Source organism: Lissotriton vulgaris, chromosome 6 (assembly GCF_964263255.1).
Source record: "Lissotriton vulgaris chromosome 6, aLisVul1.2, whole genome shotgun sequence".
Classification (NCBI taxonomy): Eukaryota; Metazoa; Chordata; class Amphibia; order Caudata; family Salamandridae; genus Lissotriton; species Lissotriton vulgaris.
The window spans coordinates 544147167-544154288 of record NC_141694.1 but is presented as its reverse complement, the minus strand read 5'-3'; the positions used below and the strand labels follow the sequence as shown (position 1 = coordinate 544154288).

Sequence of the window (7122 nt, the reverse complement as noted above, 5' to 3'; positions counted from 1 at the left end):
TGAACTTTGTTAACATCACAGCTTGGCCGGTTCTTGATGGGATTGTGTGGGATGCAGTTAAATTTCAAATTCATGGCCCAACTGAAGTGGTTAATGTCCCAAATGTATTAAGAGTAAACATGGGGGATGTGGTTAAACAAAACATACGTTCTGATGATTGGAATGTTCAGGCCGTAGAATCATTATTTACTGATTTAAAATATTATGCTGCCTTTGATGCTGAAGATTTATATTTAGAATCTGCTAATTATGGTGACTTATTTTGCTTTCAACATTATGGTAATCATTTCCTGCATAAAACAAGTTCCAGAAGGAGTACTGTAAATTACACACAGTGGGAACATTGCCCAGCACCATTACAAGGCAGCTCAGTACATTTTTGAAGAAGTACACTTACTTTACAAGCTTTAATCAATCAAGTCCTGAGTCCTTTTATTTTAAGATGACACAGAAGCCCATGTCCAAAGTTAGACTTACCAATACTAAATTGTTGTACTCGAAGTCCTTAATAGACAAATTAGCTATAGAAGGCTATGAGCTATGGAAGGAAACCATTGACCTTAAATCGGTTTGGGGTTCTAAAAGTTGACAGGTACAAGGCACTGAGGCTTTGCACCGTGCATGTCTCATCCCGAATCACATGTTGTTTTTGAATTCTACTATTTCTCAGACAACGTGCTTTGGATTGGCTACTTCAAAAAAGTTAAATACCCCTACTGTCCCTGATTTGGAAGAATACCCTGGGTGGGATAATTACACAAAGTTTTCCATTAGAGAATTGCAAACATTACTAGGTAATGCATCCTTTATTGTGTCCATTTTTGATCCAAAGGGTTGGCTGCTATGGCACAGAAGCTCTGACTCTTGCCAGCATCGCTTTCTGGGTTTAACTGAAGGTTTTACACGAATCAGGGCTGATCCACGTTTTGATCCTGACCACACTGTTACAACATACTCAGTTGGTAAATTATGTCAAAATTGGTTACAACATTCTACATTAGCTGCTGTTAAATTACATCTATCTAAGCTGACTGATGTAGTGGATATTAATGATTTCATTAAAGGCCCGGCTAGTGGTAGATCTAAACGTTGGATTTATGCTGCTTACAATGAAATTTGGAAGCTATCACAGATTGAGGCTGCTAAGCGCCTGAGAGCAATTGATCAAGCAAATTTAGAAAAGGTGCTTGCAGTTGTCGATAACAGTATTAAAATGCTTTCTTCCCGCATATACACGTTGAATAATATTGTTTCTTCTGTAGTTGATATTGTAAATGATGAGGTGTCTGTTTTATACCATGGACAAAATCAACTGCGTTCTGTAATGCAGTTTGCATGGATTCTACAGACTCTCAAATCTGGCCGCGTGCCCTGGAATTACCTGAACGTTTCCTCCCTCTTTGCCCCATTTAATTTGACTGACAAACAGCGCATGCTTTCAATGCGAGATGCATAATTTTCCATGTTACACATTGAGAGGTTGGAATCTTTACCGTTCTCTGTTGCTGAGGCCGCTGATGCAACTTGGCTTATCCACGGATTAATTACATTACCATTCGCGTTGTACAAATTCACTAGTTGTATGCGACATGTTGCAATAGGACGTTATGAACCGTTAGGAGGTGCCTTCCTCCATGAAGCATGGTCTCTTCCCTTCACATATAGGTGCCTGAAAGACGGCAGAGAAGTTTATGTGAATGGTGAAGAATGCACAGAGTCCCCTGACCATTCATTAATATGCAGACACATTCAATTGCATGGTTCCTGCAACCAGGAACGGCCTAACCTGGCCTGTGTTTTGAAAGGGACTCCTGTACCCGCAATAGTTCCCACCTTTACACTTTTGGCAAATGGTAGTTATTTGCTGTTGAATAACGAGGAGTGTTGTGGTCTTATTGTCGGTATCGCTTATGTGGTAACTGTATCTGAACGTGTTGTGTGCTGCAAAAATGTAATGTATCCCCCTACGCATGGGAATTCAGATGTTTCCATCTGGCCGCGCATCCAAACCTTGAAAGCAGAGTTCAATGGTATGGCTAGAATAAGAGCACTTTTGTCTCAGAAAGAGGTGGCCCTGAGTTCGGCCTGAGAAACATTCGTCCTTCACATAGCTAACACACGCACAGAAGTGCAAGCGCTTTTAAATACTGATTTACCGTTACATTTCAGCGAGTTGGTTCATCAAATCTTTAATGCCTCCTCCACTTCCGGCCTGGCTCACTTTTTTAAATTAGTTTGCAGCGGTCTCGTGACTTCATTTGAAAAAATATTTGGGGTCATCCGTGCCTTTTTTCATTCTATTTTTTCAAGTTTGTTCGGAGGCTTTCCCGTCTTGCTGGCTTTAGCTGCGGGCGTTTTGGTGATATTTTGCTTTATTACAAATGGATGCCCATCCTGCATTAGGAGCAGAAGAGCCCCTCCTGTCACTGCTGCACAACCGGATGCTTGATTACTATGGCACCCTGCCGCTTGCGACTTTAAGAACGGCGTTTGGATTATCATTTAGATTTTCCTATTTCACATGTGTCCAGCCTGTTTTTCATTGCCTGAGCTGCGATTTCCACTGGGCCCTTGATTTGTGTCTATGCTTGACGGTTTCTCCTGACGTCGACTTTAATCATCTGATGAGCCCGGTAGTTGCTCACGAGTTGGTTTGTTCTGGCGAAAGGATTATGGCCTTGGCAGCGATGCATGGACTAATGGGTCGTTGGGATGTGATTGCAGCAGCGCATGAGTTCTAGGCAAGCAGCTTTCTTGAGAACCCACTGAGTTGTCCTCTGATGTTAATAGAGGATCCCGTGACGGAGCAGCACGTACGTTCCTTACCACTATTTAATTGGATGGCTGAACTGTTTTCGGATGATGACAGTGATTTCATATTGGAGGCTGTGGCTGCATATTTTGCATATTCGATTCTATCGTGAGATGCCATGGAGTTTATTTTTACTTATTTCGGCACATGCTTTTTATATTTTTGGACAGTGCCCTTTTTATGTGTGAATTTTTTTTATATACGCCCCAGACCTATTGACTTATATTTTCAAAGGTTGGAACAACTACGCTTGGCCACTATAGGCCGTCATATATACGTTTGGAGAATAGATTAACGCATTATTATTGAACTCTGTTTTCAGGTTAAGCCCCTTCCAGGTTCTGCCTTTACATAATTGTTGACAGTGCTCTGATCATTGGGGGGTGTCATATAGCTACTTCTTTTCTACATACTGTGTTAAGTTAGCATGAGTTTATTAAATGTTTGCAAGCCGTTTTTATTCTTGCTTCACTTTTGCACACGACACATAATTGTTGTTTTAGCTTTCAACCCAGAAGAGCTTCATGATTTACTAGAGAAATAATATGTTATTGCTCTGATATCAGTTTTGTTCTGCACTCTGTCTACACAGCGAGTGCTGAAGGCTATACAGATAACTTAACCCAGTGTTGTTGTAAGGTCGGATCCTCGCACCCCTATAGACATAACACACATGATGCTGCCAAACTCTGGCTCTAGGCGAGTTTTATATTGTTGTGCTGAACGCACAAAAACACACTTGATATGCTTCGCCTGCAGAGAGCTGGTGGAAGGTGATGTGATCGTCCTGCCACTGAGATTTTGAGGTATGGGCCCGCCCTGCTGAAACCCAAATGAGACCTTCATAGATATAAAATACTATGATAAATAGGGAGGTTGTGAATTAGACATTGTTAATTTCTATTCATTCCAGCATTTTAGTATGCTATCCCCATTCGCCTTTTATGGACTAATAACTATGCTGATAGCTTTGTTGCTTATAATATGTTTGCTAGTATTATACAAGATACTGCGTTTGAGAACCTTGCATTAGTAAATAAATATTTCAAACATGCATGTGTCCTCTTTTACTCCACGTTCTGATTTGTGATGATTATATAACGAAAGAGTGTTCATGTGTTCCACGATTCCTGAGGTATTCTAAGTTCATGTTCTGGTCTGTCTAAACATTGGGAGTTTGTTATGACCAATGAGACACTGTAGCTAGCTCGGTAAGGGGATTTTGGGTACTGAGGTGAGTTTTGGGTCATCCTAATTCACCGAGGTTCCAGGTCTCTATGCACAGTTCTGTAGGAGAACGAAATTCCCGCTACAGGTGTACAGGTCATGGGTAATATGTTGGTGTCCAGGGAGGGACTACCAGGTCTGTCTCTTGATGTGGGATAACTATCACCCGCATGCAGTTGTACTGTGGAAGTGATGAATGTTGCCCAGGGCAAGGTTGGCTGGACGGATTACAGGCAACGTGGTGTTGGATGGGAGACGTCCATATTTCTCTTTTTGGTTTGTGGTTGTGGAGTGCCTACTGAGTGTGGCTGAGGAGGATGAAAGTCTGCCTGCAGTTGACAGTGGGACTCTCAAACAATCAATCAAACAGGATATTTGCAAAGTGCGCTACATACCCGTGATGGTTTCAAAGCGCTAAGTGGAGAGGAGGGGTCTGCTAATGATGGAAGAGCCAGGTATTGTGCAGTTTTGTGAAGGGCAGCGGTGGATTTCTGGATGCGAACAGTGGCGAGGGTGAGGCTAGCAGACCGGAGGCTGCAGGTGGGGGTGTAGAAGCTGAGTTGGTCATTGAGGTATGATGGTTCCGCGGTGTGTAGGGCTTTGTGTGCGTGCATGGTGAGCTTGAAGGGGATCCTCTTGTTGACGGGGACCCAATGCAGGCCTCTCAGGTGGGGTGTGATGTCACTGCATTGGGGGCGTCGAGGATCAGTAGTGCCGAGGCATTGGGGATGCATTGTAGCCGTCTCAGGAGCTTGGTGTTGTCCCTGCGTAGAGGATGCTCCGGCAGTCCAGTCTGCTGGTGACGAGGACCTGGGTGACGGTTTTTCTTGTGTTGGAGGGGATACATTTGAATATCCGGCGGAGATTTTGCAGGGTGTTGAAGCATGACGCGGAGACGGCGTTGACTTGCTTGGTCATGGAGAGTGCGGATTTGAGGATGACCCCCAAGTTGTGTGCGTGGTCGGTGTGAGCTGGGCCTGTTCCTAGTGATGTTGGCCACCAGGAGCCGCCCCTGGCTGATGGGGTGGTGCTGAAGATGAGGACCAACGTCTTCTCTTCATTCTGCTTCAGCCTGCTGTCCATCATCCATTCTGCAACGGCCTTCATTCCCCTGTGGAGGTTGGCTTTGGTGGTGTGGGTGTCTCTGGTGAGGGATATGATAATTTGGGTGTTGTTGGCATAGGAGATGATGTTGAGGCGGTGTTGTTGAGCGACATGGGCAAGTGGTGCCATGTAGATATTGAACTGTGCCAGGCTGAGGGATGACCCCTGTGTGACGCCGCAGATGATCTTGGTGGTCTTGGAGCTGAAGGGTGGGAGGCGGACGTTCGGGGTTCTGCTGAAGAGGAAGGATGTGGTCCTGGCCAGGGCCATCTCTTGGATTCCTGCGTCATAGAGGCGTGCTTTTAGGGTGCAGTGGCAGACCGTGACGTATGCGGCTGATAGGTCCAGAAGGATGAGTGCGGCTGGTTCTCCTTTGTCCATCAGGATCCAGATGTAATTGGTGGTGGCGATGAGGGTGGTCTTGGCGCTGTGGTTGCTGCGAAAGCCAGACTGGGATGGGTCCAGGATGCTGTTGTCTACTAGGTAGCGGGTCAGCTGTCTGTTGATAATCTTCTCTGTGACTTTTGCGGGGAAAAGGAGCTAGGAGATGGTCCGTAAGTTCTTTAGGTCATTGGGGTCTGCCTTGTGTTTCTTCAGTAGGGTGTTGATATCTGCGTGCTGCCAGCTCTCTGCAAAGGTTGCTGTCTCTAAGGAGATGTTGATAGTTTTTCGGAGATGCTATGTGATGGCTGTGCTTGCATTGTTGAAAACGTGGTGAGGGCATGGCTCAGATGGGAATCCGGAGTGGATGGAGTACATGGTCTTGCTGGTGTCTTCGTCGCTGATGTTGGACCAGGCGGTCAGGTGACTGGGTGCATGTGGGGGTGGCAGGGGTGGTGGTCTTGGTGGTGGATGAGGGTGTGTTGGTGTTGAAGCTGTCGTGGATGTCAGTGATCTTGCAGTGCAAGAAGGTGGCCAGTTATCTGCACAGGTCTTGTGATGGGGGAATGTTTTTTGTGTCTGACATGGGGTTGTAGAGGTCTTTCACAATGTTGACGAGCTCCTTGGTGTTGTGTGTGCTTTTGTGTAGGTGGTCCTTGATGGCGGTCCTCTTGGTAGTCCTGATAAAGTTGGTTGTATGTGTAGGTGGTGTTCTAGTGGGCTGTGTTCATTTGCAGAGCCAGTTCTCCTCCAGTTTCCGACCGGTGCATTTGGAGGGCCGAAGGTCTTTGTTGAACCAAGTGGCTTTCTTGTTGTTGTGATTGGTTGCGGAGGTCTTGAGTGGGGCAAGGGTGTTGGGCAGTTGTTGATCCACTTTTATGATGTTGATGGTGGTGGTGTTGGGGTCGGTGGGGTCGGTGGGTGGTCCCAGTGCGAGGGTGGTGATCACCTGGTCCTTGGTGACCTTGCTCCAGCAGCAGCGTGGCAACTGTTGGGTGGGGTGGTGTTATGTGTGCTTCCTGAAGGTGAAGTGTACGCATTTGTGGTCAGTCAACTAATGTTTGGTGGTGTGGTTGACAGAGACGTGGGGACTTGCGGACAACATGGGGTTCAGTGTGTGTCCAGGGGCATGTGTGGGTGTTGTCACAAGCTGTTTGAGTCTGAGGACGGCAAGGTTGTCGATCAGCTGGCTGATTCGATTGCCATGTCTGAAGTCTAAATGATATCATATGCAGAGGATCTTCTGAATCTAATCAACTAAAATTCAATCAGAGCTGCACATTTTGAGCATCATCACAGTTGGTACTTGGTGTAGTATGTGACTCTGGGGGTGTACATCACAAACTTTTAACAATCATACTCCTGGAAAGTTGGTGTCGTCCTTGTGGGTGGTCTACTATCCATCTGTGATGGCAATGTAGAAGTAGTGTGCGGGGCTTACGTACAGTAATGATGGTTTTGTGTTGTGCTGTTGTGTTGATGAGGTAACAGAGTCCAATGTCGTGCTGGTGTAAGTAGCATGTGTGCAGAACGACGCACATGACCTGCTTGTACAGACATGCACTGTTATGTGTGGCAGTGCGGGGTTGGCAGAATGA

At 45.8% G+C, this 7122-nt stretch overlaps 1 pseudogene; it reads left to right on the top strand.

Moving 5' to 3' along the window:
• Window positions 1-1324: 1324 nt before the first annotated feature.
• LOC147707536 (uncharacterized) lies at window positions 1325-2449 on the top strand (annotated as a pseudogene).
• The last annotated feature ends 4673 nt before the right edge of the window (window positions 2450-7122 follow it).